This window comes from Prinia subflava (genome assembly GCF_021018805.1).
Source record: "Prinia subflava isolate CZ2003 ecotype Zambia chromosome W unlocalized genomic scaffold, Cam_Psub_1.2 scaffold_2cwr_NEW, whole genome shotgun sequence".
Lineage (NCBI taxonomy): Eukaryota > Metazoa > Chordata > Aves > Passeriformes > Cisticolidae > Prinia > Prinia subflava.
This window is the reverse complement of record NW_026960607.1, coordinates 1,419,726-1,429,369: the sequence shown is the minus strand read 5'-3', so window position 1 is coordinate 1,429,369 and position 9,644 is coordinate 1,419,726. Positions and strand designations below refer to the sequence as shown.

The window sequence follows — 9,644 nt, the reverse complement described above, 5'->3', positions numbered from 1 at the left end:
GCATGTCCAGAGAAGGGCAACAGAGCTGGTGAAGGGACTAGAAAACATTTCCTCTGAGGTGTGATTGAGGGAGCTGGGGTTGTTTAGCTGGCAGAAGAGGAGGGTCATGGGGTCATCATTGCTCTCTACAACTGCCTTAAGGAAGTTGTAGCAAGGCAAGGTTGGTCCCTTCTGCCACTGCCATATCTCAAGAGAAAAGATTAGAGCAAATGGCCTCCACCAGAGGAAGAGGAGGTTCAGATCAGATATCAGAAAAAAGATGTTCACTGAAAGAGTGGTTTGGTGCTGGAATAAGTTGCCCAGGGAGGGAGTGTTGGTGGAGGGTTAAAAAAATATAATTTCTAGATTGAGTAATGTGTAGGGGGAGGAAAGTAGAGAACGTACAACTGGAACTTGACGCAGCTAGCTGGGAACAAGCGTCAGCTTCTGTAAACAGCTCCATGCTATTGTTTTAACCAAATCAAGTGTGGATCAGGGTAGAAGCGTAGGTATGATTTAAGATAGTAACTAAGGAATAAGATAATCAGTATCTAGGGGTGGGGGTTAGTTAACATGTGTATAATTTAAACTATAAAAATCACGAATCGACTCTGTATCCTTTGGACATCAGATTTGGGTGTATTATCACCCCGGTGTCCCGCGCGCTGGAATAAAGAACCGCATATGATCGCCTCTGTGTAGTTATATGTTTTCCTACGCTAACATTTTTGGCGACCCAGATGGGACCTTGTGGGCGCAGCCAGGACCCCGCGACCCGATCACGCTCCAGCCGGCACCGGGTGATTTCTCGGGGAGCCCATCGGAGCCGCGACCCTCGCCGCTCACAACGACCCCTGGTGAGAGGTAAGGTTCTTTATTCTCTGGTCTGGGGGCCTGCCATTAAGACGCAGCGAAAGCTACGCTTGGTTGGGCAAAAGGAATTCCTGGTGGTATTGCCTAGGCAGCCGTCCGTCAGACATCGCGAAAGCGTTGCAGGTTCGGCATCTGTGGTTTTTATGTATCTGTAATATGGAGAAACTAAAAGGGTTAAAAGAGGTTTTGGGCAGCAATAATGCCTCTATACCAAGTTCTTCTCCGTTGGGTTGTTTGTTGGCACATTGAAAAGAGGGGAACTTCGGTCAGGAATTACGAAAAGATAAGTTGATTGAATATTGTAATGTTCACTGGCCAAAATACGCTTTGCCTGAAAATCAGAGGTGGCCGAAAAACGGGTCTTTTGATGTGAAGGTTATTATGCAACTTAGATCGCTTTGTACACAAGATGGAAGGGTAGAACAATTACCATATATTGACTTATTTCTGTGCTTGCTTGAGAAACCGGTTTTGTGGCTTGACAAAATGAAAGCAATGAAGCTTGAGAATAATAAGTGTCTGGCTTGCGTCCAAAATAAGCATTGTATAGAACATGCAGTTTTAAGTGAAATTTTAGGGGAAAAAAGAGATGAACTGGAATCGGAATTATTGGTATCTCCCATGGCTCCCGGAACCACCACGGCCCCCTCAACACCAAGTTCTACCCCGCTCACCCTGACCCCACCTGATTCTCTTACACCCCCCTCGCTCGCGCCAGCACAATATGTTTCACCCCCACCTTTGTCTGCTGAAGGTAATTATCCTCCTCTGCCTGTGCCAGCCGCTCCTCCGCTTGCCCCTCCTCCGCCTGCTCTGCCTGCCCAGGTGCCTGTCCCTCCTCCGCCTGCTCAGAGAACCCCCCCTTCTCCACATACACCTGCCCAAAGCTATCCTGCTCCCCCGCCCACACCCGCTGAAAGATTTATCCCCCCTCTAACACCAGCTCAAGGGTACCCTCTGCTCCCACCTACACCTCCTTCACCAGCTCCTGTCCCATCTGCCCCCCTGTATCCTCCCCTCCCAGATTCACCTGTCCAGGATGTGATTGTGAGGCGGAAGCAAAGGGGGAATGTGAAGAAGACAGATAGAATGGAAAGTAGTGACAGTGAAGCAAATGAACTAGACGCCCCAGTAGCTCACCGAACACGAGGAAAACTGGCCCTGGAGTGGCCTCAGGCAGGAAAGGGTATATTAAAATCAGGCAAACAAAAGAGAACGATTATTGCACCACTAAGGCAAGGGGTGGGAACTAATAGACCCGTCTTTGTAAAAGTACCCTTTTCACCTGCTGATTTAGTTATATGGAAACAATCAGCCGGAACGTATAGAGAAAACCCAGATAAGGTAGCTCGTGTGGTTAAGATGATAATGAAAACTCAGAACCCTGATTGGGAAGATATTCATGTCATATTAGACACTCTGATGGATGAGACAGAGAGAGATATAGTTCTTCGAGCAGCAAGAGAGAGAGCTAGAGAAGACATACGAAATGGTTTGGTGACAGGGACACTGGATTATAATTTTCCCACTGCAGATCCAGAGTGAGATGCTAATGACCCCTCTGGAGTAGATATGTTAAGGCTAAAGAGATATCAGGAGTAGATTTCAGTTAGTGTTCAACAGGCAATACCTAAGAGTATGAACTGGTCTAAGTTGTATGAAATTCGACAGGAAAAGAAAGAATCTCCCACTGCCTTTCTAGAAAGACTTAAAGAAGCAGCTAGAAGATATACTGATCTTCAAGTAGACAGTGAGCAAAGAAAGACTCAGCTTGCCTTTATTTTTCTGGGTCAGGCACAGGAAGATATTAGGAAAAAGCTACAGAAACTAGAAAGTGAAGAGTTAAGAAACTTGGATAAACTCCTAGAAGTTGCCTGGAAAGTTTATAATAACAGGGACAGAGAAATTGTCAAGAAACAAGGGCAAAGCCTTTTGGCAGTTTTACAGAGACAAGGGCGGGGGCGTGGTAGAGGTGGTCGTGGCGTTAATAGAGGTGGCTTTGGCAGAGGTTCTAGTCATAGTAGATTAGGTCTGAATCAGTGTGCATATTGTCGGATGGAGGGACACTGGAAAAGGGAGTGTCCAAACCGGTTTAGCCAGAATGGTCAGCCTCAGTTAGACAGTATGTTTAATCAAAGTAGTGAGCATCAGCTGGATGGTGTAGCCAAGGTCATAGTTTTACATGAGAGGGAGCCAGGATCAAGAGAGCCCATGGTGACTTTGCATTTAGAAGGAAAAGACGTAGATTTTCTCATTGACACGGGGGCCACACATTCTGTACTAAATTATCTTGAAGAGCAAATCGGGAACAAGTCAGCAACAGTCATTAGAGCCACAGGGAAGGAGGAGGTACGGCCATTCTTGCAACCCCTAGAATTGAGCTTTGAAGATAAGATCTTGACCCATGAATTCTTATACATGCCAGACTGCCCAACTCCGCTCTTAGGGCGCGATCTACTGGCAGCACTGGAGGCAGTAATTACTTTTGAGAATAGTGAACTCGTAATGAAAATTCCGGAGTCTAAGACAGGAAAGATTTTGATGATAAAAGAAAAACCAATTTCTAATATTCCTAAAGAAGTAGAAGATGCAGTAATTCCCTCTGTCTGAGAAACAGATGTACCTGGAAAATCTAAATTGGCACAACCGGTACATGTAGAGTTAAAAGAAGGAGCAAAGGCTGTACGAATTAAACAATACCCTATAAAACCAGAAGCACGACAGGGAATAGCAAAGACCATTGATAAATTTTTAAAATATCGAATTCTAGAGGAATGTAAATCGGAATACAACACCCCAATTTTCCCAGTGAAGAAACCCAATGGTGAGTATAGACTTGTACAGGATTTAAGAGGTATAAATGAAATAACAAAAGACATTCATCCAGTGGTTGCCAATCCCTATACATTGTTAGCATCCGTAAAAGAGATATATAAATGGTTTACTGTAATTGACTTAAAAGATGCTTTCTTCTGTATACCCCTTGACCAAGAAAGTAGGAAACTATTTGCCTTTGAGTAGGAACATCCAGAAAGTGGAAGAAAAACTCAGCTCACCTGGACTCGATTACCGATGGGGTACAAGGGGTCCCCCACTCTCTTTGGAAGTCAACTGGCAAAAGAACTGGAAATCTGGAGCAGAGAAGGAGCCCCAGAATCTACACGAGCTGCGGATCTTCCTCGGAATGACAGGGTGGTGTCGCCTGTAGATCATAGACTATAGACTGATTGCAAAACCCTTGTACGAAGCTCAGAAGACGCAGCCGTTCACCTGAGGCAAACCACAGAAAGAGGCCTTCCAGAAGTTAAAGGAAACACTGACAACTGCTCCTGCTTTAGGGTTACCTGATCTGTCTAAAGACTTTCAGCTGTACGTGCATGAAAGGCAGCGACTGGCACTGGGAGTCCTGACCCAACGACTGGGAAGCTGGAAAAGGCCAGTAGGTTACTTTTCCAAACAACTCGACAACGTAAGTGCCGGATGGCCTTCATGTCTGCGAGCAGTGGCAGCTACCGTACTGCTGATACAAGAAGCCAGGAAGCTCACAATGGGAAGACACATAGATGTCTATGTGCCACACATGGTAACTACAGTCCTGGAACAAAAGGGGAGCCATTAGCTCTCTCCAAGCCGGATGATGAAGTTTCAGGTAACCCTGACTGAGCAGGATGATGTTGCACTAAAAACAACTAACCTCTTGAATCCAGCTCTATTTCTAGGTGCCACAGCTGAGGAAGGTCCATTAGAGCATGACTGTCTAGAAGTCATCGAGCACACTTATTCAGCAAGAACAGATCTGAAAGATGTCCCCCTGGAGCAACCAGAGTAGGAACTCTTTACAGATGGAAGCAGCTTCATAGAGAACGGAGCCAGATACGCGGGATATGCGGTAACTACAATTGATGTAGTAATAGAGGCAAAATCACTACCACCTAACACGTCTGCACAAAGGGCAGAACTAATCGCATTAACCAGAGCACTCGAGCTGAGTGAAGGGAAAACAGTGAATATTTGGACTGATTCCAAATATGCCTTTGGAGTAGTGCATGTACACGGAGCTTTATAGAAAGAAAGAGGACTGCTGTCCTCCCAAGGGACAAATATTAAACATCAAGATGCAGTCCTACAATTGATAGATGCAGTACAAAAACCTGAACAAGTAGCAATCATGCACTGCAAGGCACATCAATCAGGCAACTCCAAAATTTGTGAAGGAAATCGAAAAGCAGATTGGGCAGCCCGTCAGGTAGCGCGAGAGGTGCAGAAAACAATGGCGTTGATACCATCAAGACTTAATATCTCTCAATTTAATTTGCCTCCGAAGCCAAACTATACAATCGAAGATGACAGACTAGCACAACTGCTGAAGGCACAGAAGAACACAGAAGGGTGGTATGTAACCGCACAAGGGCAAATAGTGGTACCTCCTTTAGTAATGAGAGAAATTTTACAGGTAAAACATAATGAGTGTCACTGGGGTGCAGAGGCGTTAGTAAAGTGGTTAAGACAATACCTAATCTCAGTACGGATGCAAACAATGGCCAAATTAGTAATGTCTAAATGTGAAATCTGTCTGAAAAACAATCCCGTAGCTAGACGACAGGCACAGTTAGGCAGAATTCGGATAGGAATAGAACCAGGAGACTATTGGCAAGTAGATTTTGCAGAACTGCCAAAAACTCGAAGATACAAATACCTGTTAGTAGGGGTTGACACGTTTTCTAGATGGCCAGAAGCCCTTCCCTGTCGCACAAACCAAGCAAAGGAAACAGTTAAGTGGTTATTACAGGAGATCATTCCCAGGTTTGGGGTGCCCCTAGGGATATCATCAGACAGAGGCCCACACTTCATAGCCACGGTAGTACAAGAGGTAAGCAAGTTATTGGGAATATCTTAGGACCTCCACACACCATAGAGACCCCAGTCAAGTGGGCAAGTAGAAAGAATGAACCAGACACTGAAGAGGCAGATCAGTAAAATATGCCAGGAAGCCAAACTGCAGTGGCCACAGGCTTTGCCGATCGCATTGCTGAGAGTTCAGATAAAGCCTAGGAGTAAGATGTCAGTTAGTCCTTATGAAATATTGTATGGGAAACCATATGAATCTCCTAACCCCAATCCAAATGTTCATGTCACAGGGAAACAAGATGTGTATAATTATGTTCTGTCCCTCGAGAAAACTCTAGCTCGGCTTCGAAGTGTTCTCGTGTAGAACAGACCACAGGCCCTAGAGAATCCAGTCCACAATATCGAACCAGGAGATGAGGTATACATCAAAACCTGGAACGAAGAACCACTAAAAGAGAAGTGGACTGGTCCCCATCAGGTACTGCTAACCACCTTTACAGCAGTCAAAGTGGCTGGAGTAGAACCCTGGATACACTACACGTGTGTGAAGAAGGTCCCTCGTAGAGTCCAGTCGTGGGCTGTAGAAACTTTTAGACCAACAAAGCTGAAGCTGAAACGTCTGTAACTGTTCAAATGGTATTAGTAACTGTGCTCATGCTCTTCCTGTGGGTAATGTTAATTTCATGGATACTAATGTCACCAGTAGGAATTGCTGTTACTTTGAGATATGAGATACAGAAGGGTCAACTAACAACTCTTCATTCTAGAATGAAGAGAGAGATACAGGCAAAAACACAAGTAATAGAAATTTCTAATGAAATTCGAGCTGAGAATGTAATGATTAGATTGGTCAGAGACTTTGCCAAAATGCATAATACCAGCAGAATAACAGCCTGCCTGCCAATACCAAAGGCAGCAAGGGACCCAGTAAGCTGGGAAATAATAACATCAAAATTACCTGAAATAGGAGGGAACAAAACAACTAACTGTAAACAAGTACCAGAGTCAAGGGTAGTAGTCAGAGAATACTAGAAGATAACAGAAGATTCCTATATGCAACCCATGAGAAAGTCAGAGTGCATTCTTAGTAATGGCAAATTGGGACAAATCATAGAGTAGTAGGTTAAAGACCAAGACCTTGCAAAATGGCAATGTTAGTTTCTACACTATCAAAAGATCAAGGACAACGCTACAGAAAGTGTTGTAGTGTAGAAATGTGAAGAGAAAGATTGGAAAGGACTGGAACCTTGGGACAGTGCATGGTCTGTGAGCATCCTCCAGAAATTCCAATATATGGAAAGCACACCCTGGTGCATTAAATGGAAAGGCTCTGAAAATGAGACAGATCCCACAGTGACAAATACTGATACTAGCAGTCAGAAAGAGGCAAATAAGGTAAGTTGGTGAGTATGTAAGAAAATTTATGACTGCACCTCTGATAATCTGGAAATGAAACAGTGGTCACCATTGGCAATAGCCTTACGAATTGGTTGTGCCTGCAAGAAAATTAAACACAAACAAGGCAAAATAGATTCTAAGATTATAGTAGGATGTAGCAAGAGTACAATTCGAAGTCCAAGACCATTTGTATGGGCAATGAGTGATAGCACATAGACAACACACTTGCCTATGGACGGGGAGGTAAGAGAAATCACCCTGGGCCTTCCCACTTTATGTCCAATTTAGAAGAAATCCCCATTTAACAGGAGCAGTGAAGCCTTACAAATAAAAGCAAAGCGAGACGTCTCAGAAGACAAGAACCCAGATAACACTTAGAAAGAACCCTCTAGTGGAGTAAAGATTGGGTAGGCCCTAGAATCCTTGTTTAGTCCCATTGCAAATTATCGAAATAGAGAAATGCTATATAGACTCACAGGTCAGGTAGACAGATTAGCAAGAATCCACGAGAGGGATTTAGAGAACTCAATGTGCAATTACAGGCCACCACCAAAATGACCCTGCAAAATCGTTTAGCTATAGATATGTTACTTTTGAAAGAGCACGGAGTGTGTAGATATTTAAAGGGACAAATCGACCATTGCTGCATCCACATCCCAAATGTAACTGCAGATGTAGAACATGACATCAGTCAGTTAAAACAAATAGAGCATGAGGCACAAAAGGAACAAAAGGATTTAGCTACTAGCTGGTTGGGTAAAATCTTTGAAGGATTAAGATAGAATGTGAGTTCATAGATAAAGTCTATCCTTGAAAATCTGATAATTTTACTGATTATATTTTTAGTAATTTGGTTAGTTTACAGAATCCTGAAGAGAGAGATACAGAAAAAGGCATCTTGGAACAAGACCATAATGAAGGCATTGGCACGGAACCCAGCACCTTCAATCCGCAACAACATCCTGGACAAAGCCTATGACAACAAAAGATTTAAAGATGAACATCCAGTATGAACTCTGAAGCCTAATGGACTGTATTAAGTGAAAGCATTTACACTTAGTATATTAGAGTGAAAATACTTTCAAAGGGGGGAATGTTGGTGGAGGGTTAAAAAAATATAATTTCTAGATTGAGTAATGTGTAGGGGGAGGAAAGTAGAGAACGTACAACTGGAACTTGACGCAGCTAGCTGGGAACAAGCGTCAGCTTCTGTAAACAGCTCCATGCTATTGTTTTAACCAAATCAAGTATAGATCAAAGTAAAAGCGTAAGTATAATTTAAGATAGTAACTAAGGAATAAGATAATCAGTATCTAGGGGTAGAAGTTAGTTAACATGTGTATAATTTAAACTATAAAAATCACGAATCGACTCTGTATCCTTTAGACATCAGATTTGAGTGTATTATCACCCCGGTGTCCCGCGCGCTAGAATAAAGAACCGCATATGATCGCCTCTGTGTAGTTATATGTTTTCCTACGCTAACAGTAGTAGTGTGTAGCAAGAGCAGGATGTCTTATGGAATGAAGGTTGAGCTATCCCAAACTGGGCCTCAGATTTGGGCCCATGTAGTAGTAGATAAACCTGTGGCGCAGTTAGAAATTCACTTAAGGTGTATACATACTTTAGCTGGGACAGTTAGGATAGAAACACGGTCGCTGCCTTAAACTGAAATAGTTTACATATTTGCTCACGCTGAATACCAATAGAAATGCACCTACAACTGTAAACTATTCTGCACTGTATAAAACCAGCCATTTCGAGAATAAAGAGGAGAATGTACGTTATTAATCATATTGATTGGACCTGCATTTTTGCTCCATCTCCAGCTCCCAACAGGGTCTCTGATTTCAGTAGTGTCTCTGGAAGTGTTCAAATTTGTCTGGATGTGGCACTTGAGGATATGATTTAGGGATGATTATGGTGGTGGGTGGTGGCTGGGTTGGTGGATGGACTAGATGATCTTGCAGGTCTCTTCTAGCCTTGAGGATTCTGTGAAAAGGATTTGGATAATTATCCTAGAATAGCAGTTCTTATGAACTACAGAAATTCCACAATGGTTTATCTCAAACTGTTTTCAAAATGCATCACGTTAAAGCAGATGTGGCACTTCTGTCATGGACCAAGAGTATTCACCGATGAATTATTTAGAGACTGGTGTTTTGGAAAAAAATATTTTTGAGTAAGTATTTCTGAGAAGCTCACAGGTGGAAAGGTTTTTCTGCTGATGTTCTCCACAATTCACCCATCACTCACAACATTTAGAGTAGCAGCAATCTGGAAGCAGAGGTGAAAAGAACCACAAATCTCACTTGATGTGCCATGTGAGTTGTTTTTGCTGCAAGCGGTTTAGCTGTTCCTTTATAGCCATTAAAAGTTTATTAAAATGCACAAGAGACAACCATTATAAAACAGAAAAAAGTCCATTAATATTACATATCAGTTATATTCACACATTCCATCCCCCAAGCCCCTAAACACCTAAAAAAAGAGCTTATTTAAATGCAGAATTTTAGAAATGTCAGAACAATATTTTTATACCATGC

General features: G+C 43.0%; 1 long non-coding RNA gene across 1 annotated transcript; it reads left to right on the top strand.

The window, feature by feature from the left end:
• Positions 1-317: 317 nt before the first annotated feature.
• On the top strand, positions 318-8,866 carry LOC134564962 (uncharacterized). The gene is made up of 3 exons (XR_010083721.1): positions 318-843; positions 5,991-6,178; positions 7,957-8,866. It is a non-coding gene; the product is annotated as an uncharacterized LOC134564962 (long non-coding RNA).
• The last annotated feature ends 778 nt before the right edge of the window (positions 8,867-9,644 follow it).